General features: G+C 48.7%; 1 protein-coding gene across 8 annotated transcripts in view; it reads right to left on the minus strand.

Moving 5' to 3' along the window:
- ZDHHC3 (zDHHC palmitoyltransferase 3) overlaps positions 1-12,509 on the minus strand; it is a 61,782-nt gene that overhangs the window by 43,226 nt on the left and 6,047 nt on the right. Inside the window, exon 1 of one of the 8 annotated variants that reach the window (XM_040445086.1) lies at positions 11,665-11,981. The exons of 6 other annotated variants lie outside the window; for them this stretch is intronic. The gene's annotated coding sequence lies outside the window, so the exon portion shown is untranslated. Of the gene's footprint in view, positions 1-562; positions 582-11,664; positions 11,982-12,509 lie in introns of those variants that run through there. One more of the 8 variants, XM_040445087.1, reaches the window with a different exon arrangement.

Below are 12,509 nucleotides of genomic sequence, written 5' to 3' on the forward strand. Positions count from 1 at the left end.
GTTAACAGGGATGAGCAGAACGAGAGTACCTGCTTCCCCAGAACCAGGCTTAAGCCGCAACCATTACGTTGCCGCCTACCTCACGGGCGGGCGCCCCCCGCGCCTGGGTGGCTTAGTCAGTTGAGCATCTGACTTCAGCTCAGGTCATGATCTCATGGTTCGTGGGTTCAGGCCCCACATGGGGCTCTGTGCTAATAATAGCTTGGAGCTTGGAGCCTGCTTCAGATTCTGCGTCTCCCTCTCTCTCTGCCCCTCCCCCGCTCGTTCTCTCTCTCTCTCTCTCAAAAATGAATAAACATTAAAAATTAAAAAAAAAAAAGACATGCTAACTTACTACTGCATTAGCTGATGGTAAAGGCAAAACCTAGATAGGGAAGGTTCTCGAAACAAACCAGGCTTTTTAATCCTAGGGCCAAAACGGTTGATTTTCCGGGAATAAGAGACTCCCTTAGCTCTGCCCTCCTCTTGGGTGACGGGGTCAAGTGGAGAATGTTGGACAATGAGTCCAACAATGTGTCCGCACCGCCTGGCTGTGGGGCTCCATGAGCCTTGGTCGCCTCACCTGCCTCCTCATCCCAGCCTCCTCGTCAAAGGGCTGGTGTGAGGGCCGATGGAGCAGGAGGTGCCCGTGATGAATCCCGTGGCCTGGAATAGCCCTCACACACCACACACGTATTGTCTCTAGGAAAGACGTCCATTCCTTCCTAAACAAGCGCTGAGCAACATGCCCCTTTTTCCTAACGGCTGCAGCTCGCGTCTCTGGAGACAGCAATGAAATAGCTAAGGATCGATAATGAAGTCTATCTGTCCACGGCACGCGCCACAAAACATAGCAAGTACAGATTTCCCTCCTCCGATTCTTTATCGTACACGTGGCGGCCTGTTGCATCACCGGATGGGTTTCTCAGTCAGACACCGTGCCGGCGGGGGACTGACCCTGATGGCGGGGCCGCGGAGAAGCCGCCGTAGCACAGTCCGCAGCACAGCAAAGGACATCTTGGTCCTCTGAGAACGCTACTCACTTCGTAGCAGAGGAAATCGTTCAAAAGCAGCACTGGCGACGTGGGTTTTTCTGAAGCCCGTGGCTCTAAAGGGCAAGTGCAAACTTTCAATGGTTGTGTCGGCTTTTTCTCACCCTTTGCCTTCTGCCTCCGCTGCCTGCTTCCCCCACAGAGAAAGAGCATCTGGACTGAATACGCTACCATCATGACGAGTACGGATGTGTCTAGAAAGCTGAGAGGGGACAGCAGTAACTACTACTCAAAATGACAGACGTTCTGGAGTCAAACGTTGCACAGACTAATAATGAAAGAACAAGGCCAGGGCCTCCCCTCCCAGCACGGCGGAGAATTGGTGCCCGAAAAGCAGCTAAACGTGTAGTGTGTACTTGTCCAAAGCAACATCGACTCAACAAATACTCAAGAGGGACTATCACATGCTGGGTACCCTATGCTGGGAGCTGAGGAAAGAGAAGTCGCAACACACAGGGAATGACCGTCCCAAGTATGAGTAGGAGCAGCAGTTCCCAATAGGCCACCAACCAGAATCTTCTAACAAAGCAAGCCAGTGCTGTCCACAAGACAATGGCAACAATCAGTGTTGCCACTGACAACTCAAAGGCGTTAAAGATGCAAGCATACCTTCTGAAGCACCACACGGAAGGACAGCAGGAGCTCGTAGACAGGGATGTCTAGGACTCGACCTGGGCCCAGCAAATTCTAAAATTCCAAGCTCCGCTCAACCCAAAGCCAACAGGTGGAAGGCTGAAATCCCATGAAATCCCACAGCGATTCGAAAGCTGATCAAAGCTCCCCATTTTGACAATGCCCATGTTATTCCCTTGGTTTTTCCTGCTGCCATACAGATTTGTGGGTACTCAGGCTCTAAACCAATAAAGTTGTATTGAACCACAGCCATGCCATTTGGACACATACTGTCTATGTCTGCTTTTGCCCTGCGTTGGCACCGCTGAGCAGCTGTGAGGGAGGCTGGCTGACCGGCAAGCCTGGAGTATTTACTCTCTAGCTCTGTGCAGAAGTTTGCTGACCTACGGTTTCAGGCTGTTAGCCACCCACTGAGCAGCTCAGTGTGACACTGGTGGTCGGTCACAACTCGCCCCACCCCTCCAACGTCTGTGGCAGCATAACCTCCTGTCCTCTGCAGCCTGAGCGTCAGCTTACTTGTGTACTCCATCAAACTCTTCAATGATCAGAAAGGCGTGTGTTGGGGCGCCTGGGTGGCGCAGTTGGTTAAGTGTCCGACTTCAACCAGGTCACGATCTCACAGTCCGTGAGTTCGAGCCCCACGTCGGGCTCTGGGCTGATGGCTCAGAGCCTGGAGCCTGTTTCCGATTCTGTGTCTCCCTCTCTCTGCCCCTCGCCCGTTCATGCTCTGTCTCTCTCTGTCCCAAAAATAAATAAACGTTGAAAAAAAAAATTAAAAAAAAAAAAGAAAGGCGTGTGTGTGTTTTTTAAATGTTTATCCATTTTTGGGGTGCCTGGGTGGCTCAGTCGGTCAAGCGTCCGACGTCAGCTCAGGTCACGATCTCGCGGTCCGTGAGTTCTCCGTGAGTTCGAGCCCCGTGTCGGGCTCTGGGCTGATGGCTCAGAGCCTGGAGCCTGCTTCCGATTCTGTGTCTCCCTCTCTCTCTGCCCCTCCCCCGTTCATGCTCTGTCTCTCTCTGTCTCAAAAACAAATAAACGTTTAAAAAAATAAATAGGGGCGCCTGGGTGGCTCAGTCGGTTAAGCGGCTGACTTCAGCTCAGGTCATGATCTCGCCATCTGTGAGTTCGAGCCCCGCGTCGGGCTCTGTGCTGACAGCTCAGAGCCTGGAGCCTGTTTCAGATTCTGTGTCTCCCTCTCTCTGACCCTCCCCCGTTCATGCTCTGTCTCTCTCTGTCTCAAAAATAAATAAACGTTAAAAAAAATTAAAAAAAAAAATAAATGTTTATCCATTTTTGAGAGAGAGAGGGAGACACAGAACCAGAAGCAGACTCCACACTCTGAGCTGTCAGCAGAGCCCGACGCGGGGCTCAAACTCATGAACTGGGAGATCGTGACCCGAGCTGAAGTCGGACGCTTAACCGACTGAACCACCCAGGCGCCCCAAGGTGTGAATTTTTGAAATGCACGATCACTGCAAATAAATTTTAGAACGATGCTCCTGTTCAGATATTTCCAGTGACGAAATTATGCTCACAGTATATTTGGACTAGTTGACCGTATTCTGTCCTCTGACAGTTACTCATTCTTGACTACACAAATGGCAACGTGAGTAAACTGGGGTGATGTTTCGTATGTGTGATTTTGCTGAGGAATAGGCCTTTCCGCAGAAGTAAATTTCCCGGTAACCACGTTTTAACCATTAGGATGGTTAAGATAGAAATGAAAAATAAAAAATGCAAGTAAGATAAAGACAAAAAAAAAGCTACTGATAGCTGTCCCTGTCTTAAGTACAATAACCGTCCATTTCTTTGGAGTGACTTAAGGTCATTACCCAGAGCATCAATTACTGGACTGTGTTAGGTAATGATGTCCTCAGGGGTTACAGAGATTCACTGCAGGCTCTCGGCCTCACACCAGCTGGCCTGTTCAGACTACTATAATTTTAATTCCAATGTCTCCTTTGTATGGTTGTCTTCCTGTTCCATTGCTGGCTACTGTCATTTCTGTGTCTACAGTGGTTCCCGACAAATTGTCCATTTATGATCACTGACGGGCTGAAGGTGACGGGCTGAAGGCTGGAAAACAAATGCAACTAAACCACGATTAGATTTCTTTGTAACAGAAGGGTACTCATTTTAGGTAATAGGACTTTAGGAAGGTGCTATGTTCTCCCACCAAACAGTTCCTGTGGGCTGGATGTCTTTTCATTAGCCCAGGGCCTGGCACATAGTGGCCACTTACTATGCGTGTCATTACATGAATGCTGGAGTAAAATGCCTTGAGTAAAAGGCCCACCTCTGGAGGCCCCGTGTGCCTTACTTTCAGGGGCATGGCCAAATTCTAGATGGTGGAGGGTGCAGCAAGTAGGACTATGAAGTAGGTGGAGGGCCATACCTGGAATGTTCCATCCTTAAACAATGCGGGACCAGATGTGTATAGAGGAGCTCTGTTGTCCTGTTGCCCCTTGTTGGTGAGGGACAGTCTGCGATCTGGGAAAGCACTCGGCCAAGGGCACACCAGGCAGAGCTAGACACACCAAGTGTTGGGCTGAAGTTCACACTCTAACCCACACTTTACAGTCTCAAAATACCCTGCTCAAAACCAATCAAGGCATACTGTTATAAAAAGTGCACCTAACCTCCAGGCCCCTTAAGAGCAATGCAGTAGTGTGCCAGTAAGGATTTGTTCCTTCAATTAGCCAACTGAGAATCTGAGAAACACGGGAGAAAACTCACCTGGAGCAAACTGCACACCTTCCCTTCACTCTACCTCTGAAGACGACACTCAAAAAGCCAAACACTGACCTCTTTTCCTTTTCTAGTTTCAATTGGGGAAACTCTAATCCTTGGGGGTGAGAAGTGGCTCTTTGCCCATAACCTACTCCCCACGTGAGAGTCCTTGCTTGCAAGGGTTGGGCAGAACTGTTTGCTCGGGCCTCTGGGGCGCGCACGAAGTGTTTGCTCAGGCCTCTGGGGTGCACACGCAAGGAGGCTGGTGGGGGGGAGGCTTCAATCCTGCCTGCCAGCTCATGCCCTCGGAGGGGCAGCCTCCTCCATTCTCCCTCTCCACCCCTTTCATCTCATTCCTTTGCCCTGTTTACCCTCTTGACTCTGTCTTCAATTCAATTTGTTTCAATTCAGAAAGATATTCATGGGGGCGCCTGGGTGGCGCAGTCGGTTAAGCGTCCGACTTCAGCCAGGTCACGATCTCGCGGTCCGTGAGTTCGAGCCCCGCGTCAGGCTCTGGGCTGATGGCTCAGAGCCTGGAGCCTGTTTCCGATTCTGTGTCTCCCTCTCTCTCTGCTCCTCCCCCGTTCATGCTCTGTCTCTCTCTGTCCCAAAAATAAATAAACGTTGAAAAAAAAATTAAAAAAATAAAATAAAATAAAAAAAATAATAAAAAAAAAAAAAGAAAGAAAGATATTCATGGAGCAGCCACTATATGTAAGGAACTATGCAGGGGGCTCCCACACAAGGGATGGTGAGGGCAATAATGTGTATGTGCTGCCCTGTTCGGGCCCTCCATTCTTCTCTCCCAGCTCCCATCTGCTAAGACCAGTCTTATTTGCTCTGTTCTATTAACCTGCAGGTCCCATTTCGTTTAGCATTGGAGCCTGGTATCTCATGAGTTTATGCTCAAATCAATATTTCTTGAGTGAATAGATACAGAAACTGCACAGACCCACCCCACAATGATCCTAACACGCAGGTTTCTAATGAACAGCACAACGGAGAGGCAAACAGCACCACCCCAAAGCAAACAAAGCCCAGAAGTGAGATAAATAGGCTTTCTCGCGGCCAGGACATCTAAAGGGAGGGGCTCTGAGCAGGCCACGGAGCCAGGTGAAGTGTTCTGCCCAAAGGCAGGGGGAGTGGTGAGGCAGCCTGGGGGAGCCGGATGTCCAGGGTGCTGTGAGTGTGCACACACCTGGGCTGTGTTGGGCACAGGGGGTGGGGGTGTTAGGTGGAAATGAAGCTTTAAAGGCAGGGCTGGGGTGCCTGGGTGGCTCAGTCGGTTAAGCGTCTGGCTTTGGCTCAGGTCATGATCTCGCGGTCCGTGAGTTCGAGCCCCGCGTCGGGCTCTGTGCTGACAGCTGAGCCTGGAGCCTGCTTCGGATTCTGTGTCTCCCTCTCTCTCTGACCCTCCCCTGTTCACGCTCTGTCTCTCTGTGTCTCAAAAATAAATAAACGTAAAAAAAGTTTTTTTTTAAAGGCAGGGTTATGTTCTGTAGGCTGTTTTACAAGGCCTTGAGCTTCATGATGAGTTGGGACTTCACCCTGGGGGTACTGGTGAGGCACCCCAGTCTCTGAGAAAGCTCTGAGGATGGTATTCACGCTATTAGTAAGGCCACTTGGGCACTGCTGACAGGCAAGAAAGACGAGAGGGTTCAGAGTCCACCAGAGGCCAAAGAGCCCAGAGAGGCACTCAGGCAACAGGTGAGAGTTCCAGCTGGGTGGAAGGAGGTTTTCTGTTCCTCTTCCATGCTGTTTCTGAAGAAAGACTGAAAACAGTGATCATTTTGCAATTTTAATTATAGTAATTGTGTCGTGTTTTTTTGGCCAAGGGTTCTGTAGCATTAAAAAGAGTTGGCTTGTCCACACGTAATTCAGGCCCGAAGTAATTATCCTTCCGCCTGGCAGAGGAGTGCAGCGAGGCCCAGAAAGGCAGAGGGACTAAGCCCTGGGGGTAAGGAAGTCCGAGGTGGATTCACAGAAGCAGAGGACTTCTGAGGCTCCCTAGAGCTAGAGATCCACGCGAGAAGGAAGATGCACTGGCCGAATGACCATCTGAGCTCTGTCGGGGGCAGTGTGGGGTAAATCTAAGGAAATCCTCTAGCCTTCCTTCTTAGACGTTCAGAAACAAAAAGCAAGAAATGACTGAAATTAGCGTTAATTCCCTGAAACAAAAACAAAAACACACGCCACTGCATCTGGTCCGGAGAACTGCCTCCAGATCCATCAATAACTCACGTGCTTCATTATCCCTGACCACAAGTGTGCCCTCCCACTCACGCAGACAGGCAGACACAAATGTGGTTAGTGAAACGCAGCCCGGGGCCCTACAAGCCCCAGGGACTGGGGTGTGGCGTTGGCTTTGCGGGATGCCACTTATGACTCAGTTCCCGTGCTGCCCATCCACAGCGGAGCCACACCAAAGGGGTTTGAGAGGCTGATGCTAAGGCCAAGTTCACAGGCCCCATCTCCCTGTGGCCCATCTGCAGGTTGACCATCAGCGATGGGAAGAGTCCAGATCTAGTGCCTGGACTTAATCATCGTTTGTTGAAGGGGGAGCAAATCCTTATAAATCCATCACCTGCCCTGAGACAACTGACCCAAAGCCCAGGCTTTATGCGCCAGGATCAAAGCCACGACATCCAAGTTCTGTGATGGATGCATCAGAGTCCCCAAACTCAACTGTTCTCAATCCAACAAGGGTCCCCAGGACGGCAGATCCTCTCAGATTGCCAACTTCACCGGCTTTCATGACATAAGATCCTATACTGAAGAGTCATGGATCAGCGGAGCTAGATCTAAAATCCTTAGAAGCATCTCGAAGTACTTTGTGAATTTTACTTTCCTGAGACACCACACCCACTCACGTTCTCACATCCACGCGTGCAGTCACCCACAGCATAGAAGAAGGTTTTGGGACTGTACAGATTTAAAGCAGCATAAACAAACCCAACCATTATGGCTTGTATGAAATATCTGTCTGCAGTCTGGCTTCATCAGCTCCAATCAGGTGCAATTTTTTTCCCTTGACATAGAGAAAAGGATCATCCAAATACTCAAAAAACAAATTTTTTTTTTTTTTTTTAAGGCCCCCTCCCCAACTTTAAGGATTAAGCTTTCTGGATCCCTACAAGTGGGAACTATATAGTTGAAACTCAATTTCATCCCCTCTTGAGCAGATGTCATGAACATAGCAAGGTAGTAGAAACCCTTAACTAGAAGGCTTTTAGCTTAGGTCAAAATTTGTTTCAGGTAAATAGTTAACATGTTAATAAATCTAGTATTATGCTGAATTGCCGTTGGGGGGGGGCTTGTCTTGTATCCTCTTGAACTTGCCCTAAATGTTGCACTCTCAACTAAACTAACTTTTACTGCAGTTAAATAACTCTGTCTACCCCTGCAATTCCTTAAAAGGCCCCCTGGAAGAAAGTAGCATCTTTTCTGATATTTCTACCATTTTTCTCAATTCATCTTAACGTTAAGAAATTCATCTTAACGGGTATATCAATAACCTTCCTGGTTTAAATTCCACTGTCTCAAGAATATGGTGTCTGCCTCTTTTACAATTTCTCACATTTCAGAGTGACAGACTTAAAAGCGTTCAAAAGCCAGCCCTACAATTTCAAAGATGAATAAATGATCTATATCCTAGAAGCTTTAGAAAGGAACCTGAAGTAAAGTAAAAGACGAATTAATCGGAGCTACAATTCTCTTAATTTGTGCTAGGATCTAAAAGGGTTGCAAATTTTATACCCATTTTTTATCATTTATTTTTCCTTCAAAGATTTTATTTTTAAGTAAGCCCTAAACCCAGTGTGGGGCTCAAACTTACAACCCTGAGATAAAAAGTCGCAAGCTCTACCGACTGAGCCAGGAGTCCCAATTTTATGCCCATTTTTAGATGGTTCTCAGAAAAACAAAGAATGAGCCACAAATCACTATGTTTGATATATTTCATTAAAAACAAAACCAAAAACAAAATGAGTCACTAAACTTTTTTTTCCCCAAAAGGCAAGGGTGTGGTTCAAAGGAAAGGTGCCTTATCATCTGTATCACAAGCTGCCAGCCAAGGAGGGTGTCCAGGCAGGGAAAGCACCTGGCCTGTTCTAGGTCTACACGATTTCCTCCCTCCGTGGAGGGTCTGTCACGCTCTGCCCGCCTCTTGTCTTCTGACATACTCAACCTTCAACAAAACACTTAAAGAAAACAAAACAAAATGGTAAAACATCACATCCCCAAGCCAAATCCTATCGACATTAAAGTTTACGGAGAAAATCAGGTAGTGGTCAGTAAGCTAAATTTGCCTTCTTGCCTCATAACTGGCCTTTCTTTCTTTCTTTCTTTCTTTCTTTCTTTCTTTCTTTCTTATTTATTTATTTATGATGAAAGGACAAGTAGGGGAGGTCCAAAGAGAGAGGGAGACAGAGGATCCAAGTGGGCTCTGTGTTCACAGCAGCGAGCCCGATGCGGGGCTTGAACTCACAAACCGTGAGATCGTGACCTGAGCCGAAGTCCGTGCTTGACTGTGAGCCACCCAGGTACCCCTGGCCACACCTTCTTTTAAAACCCACTTGTGTGCACACGCAGACTTCTAACAGTAGGCCTTCGTTTCAGAACAGAGTCTGGGATTTGACAACTCATGGGGGCTAACACTCCTTCCACTAGTTCACCACCTCGTGACTTTCTAGATCTATTAAAGAAACACATACCCGCATATAGGATGCCGTAACATAGGTCACAAACGTTGGGGATAAGTAGGAACTACACTCGTTTGGGTAACACATTCTACGTTCTCCTTTTCTAGGTATGCTTTCTGATATGTGATGACAATGTGGAAAATTCACGAGACTTTAAACAAGACCATGCTTAAGATTAACTGATTAATAAATAAAAATCAGGGGCGCCTGGGTGGCTCAGTCAGTTAAGCGTCTGACTTCGGCTCAGGTCATGATCTCACACTCTGTGAGTTCGAGCCCCGCGTCGGGCTCTGTGCTGACAGCTCAGAGCCTGGAGCCTGCTTCGGATTCTGTGTCTTCCTCTCTCTCTGCCCCTCCCCTGCTCGTGTTCTCTGTCTCTCTCTCTCTCTCTCTCTCTCTCTCTCTCTCTCTCTCTCTCAAAAATAAACATTAAAACAAAATTTTTAAATAAAATAATAAAATAAATAAATAAATAAAAATCACTGTCTGGGCCAGAATTTTAGAGCTGGAAGGAACCTTAAAGACCATCTATTCGATTTTGGTCAAACTCCTTCTGTTCCATAGATGAGGAAATCGAAGCCCATTTGAGATTTTGTCGAAAATATAAGTTTCAGACAAAACATGCAGTGCTGCCTTCAGGCATGCACCAACATGAACTAAATGCCTATGATGAGGGAGGACATAGATAAAGCATTTCATTAAAAATTTTTTTTTTAATTTTTTTTTTCAACGTTTATTTATTTTTGAGACAGAGAGAGACAGAGCATGAACAGGGGAGGGGCAGAGAGAGAGGGAGACACAGAATCGGAAACAGGCTCCAGGCTCTGAGCCATCAGCCCAGAGCCCGACGCGGGGCTCGAACTCCCGGACCGCGAAATCGTGACCTGGCTGAAGTCGGACGCTTAACCGACTGCGCCACCCAGGTGCCCCCTAAAATTTTTTTTTAACACACAGCCTTTTAGAAAGAGACTGTAGGAATTACCTGACCTCTTCCAAACTCTGGTTCAGCCTGTTTTTTGGGGGGTGGGTGAGAGGGAGAGAGAAAGAAAAAGAGAGAGAAAGAGAAAGAGAATCCCAAGCAGGCTCCACTCTGTCAGCACAGAGCCCAAAACAGGGCTTGAACCCACGAATCGTGGGCCCAAATCAAGAGTTAGATGCTCAACTAAGGCACCGAGGTGCTCCGTGGTCCAGCCCGCTCTATAGATAGGTAAAGAAATGAAGCTCTACGGGCACCTGGGTGGCTCAGTTATGTTGAGCGTCCGACTTCGGCTCAGGTCGTGATCTCACCATTCGTGGGTTCGAGCCCCGCATCAGGCTCTGTGCTGACCGCTTGCTCAGAGCCTGGAGCCTGCTTCAGATTCTGTCTCCTTCTCTCTCTGTCCCTCCCCCGCTCACGCTTTGTCTCGCTCTGTTTCTCAAAAATAAGCAAATGTAAAACAAAAATAAAAAAAAGAAATAAAGCCCCAGGAGTGAGTTCAACTTCCAAAACAACATCTAGAGAGGGGGCTAACTTCCCCTCTCGGTCTAGTGGACGGCATCTACCACTGGCTTGTGCTGGCATCTCCCTGAAGGAACTCCTTCCAGAAATCTGCAACTTAGCGGCAAACTCTTTCCAAAGGTAACAATGTATCACCAACCTAGCTACCTTCAACACGGGGTCGGAGTGTGTTACTCTCACTGAATGTGAACGCTTTGTAATCAGGTGCAGTGGTCTCATCTGGCCCTGAACTGCCTTCTGGCCTCTGTCCGGTAGGCACTCGGGATGTAAGGGCGGGGCCCGGATTCTTCCTGGGTGTCTACTACTTGCCAGGCATCGGGCTGGGCGCCAGACAGGTCTCATCCTGTTTGATCTGCACATCTACTCTATCTTGTCGATATAAACCCTGGCTTTCCCATCCCCCTTTGAGATGTGGAAACCGAGGCATGGAGAGATTTGCCTAAGTTCCTATTTCTTTTTTTTTTTAGTTTTTTTTTTAAATGTTTATCTTTGACAGAGAGAAAGAGAGAGAGAGAGAGAGAGACAGAGCATGAGTGGGGGAGGGGCAGAGGGAGAGGGAGACACAGAATCTGAAGCAGGCTCCAGGCTCTGTGCTGACACAGAACCCCGATGAAGGAGCTCCAACCCACAAACCGTGAGATCATGACCTGAGCCAAAGTCATGCTCAACCAACTGAGCAAGATTTTTTTTTTTAATTTTTTAAAAATGTTTTTATTTATTTTTGAGACAGAGACAGAGCATGAGCAGGGGAGGGGCAGAGAGAGAGGGAGACACAGAATCTGAAGCGGGCTCCAGGCTCTGAGCGGTCAGCACAGAGCCTGACGAGGGGCTCGAACTCACGGAGTGGGAGATCGTGACCTGAGCCGAAGTTGGACGCTCAACCGACTGAGCCGCCCAGGCGCCCCGCTGAGTTCCTATTTCTGAGAAGCAGGTGACAGGGTACGCTCCCAAGCCTGCTCTCATTCCAGAGCCTGCTGTTTATGCCTCACTACAACCATTCATTTTGCCCCATGACTAGAAAACCAAAGGGAGAGGTGTGCTGGGGCCTCCACCGTGACCTTGGGGGACTTACTGTTTGGTGTCCTGCCCACACACGGTTATGAGGAGGTGGCGGTATCGGCTGGGCCACGTGTGGGGGTGCTCACAGGCCCCAGGCCTGAACTTAAGCATTCTGTCCTCTCAGGTGGGGCCCTGGCTGAGCACCGGCGAACATTTGGAAGGCTGATCCTGCCTTAACCTAGGAAGCAGGAAGGATGTGAAGCTTCAGCCAGGAGAGTCACCCTAAGATTGGGTCCCTCAAACCTGCTTCTGGTGGGGAATGCTTCTTGTGGGGCCAAGTTCCAGCATGCTGCTTTTTCGGGGAGAAAGCCCCCCCATGCTAGGCAGAGACCAAGCAGCAAAGGGTCCCACCTGAGGGTGCTGAAAACGGCACCTGTCCCCACACTGTGCCATGTGCGGACAAGCAGCCACTGTGACATCACCCAGGCAAGAGCTTGGCTTTTTGAAAGACTAAAAGCCAAAGCCCTTGGAGGGATCAGAGAAGAGCTACGAGAGAGAACGAGAAAACAGTCACTGCAATGGCACCGGGCCACAAGCAGGGCAGCCATTTAGCTTTCAGATGTCTGATACCACTTATCCCAGACATCAGTAAGTGCCATGCAAGAGCAGAGCCCTGGAGGAGCCCGGGACCAAGGAACAAGGCTGTCCAAGTCTGTAGCCCCTGCCTACCAAGGCAACAGGCTCTCTGGCACCTATTTGAGGGCTCTGGAGACAGATGGATGCTACTGCTAAATGAATACTGGGCTTGGAGTCAGGACGCCAGAATTCTATTCCCACTCCTACAGCTTCCTATCTCATGATCTCCGGCAAGACAGTTGCCCCCTCCCTGGACCTCAGTGTCTTCATCCATAACTATAT

Source organism: Herpailurus yagouaroundi, unplaced genomic scaffold (assembly GCF_014898765.1).
Source record: "Herpailurus yagouaroundi ecotype Mexico unplaced genomic scaffold, PumYag 193, whole genome shotgun sequence".
Lineage (NCBI taxonomy): Eukaryota > Metazoa > Chordata > Mammalia > Carnivora > Felidae > Herpailurus > Herpailurus yagouaroundi.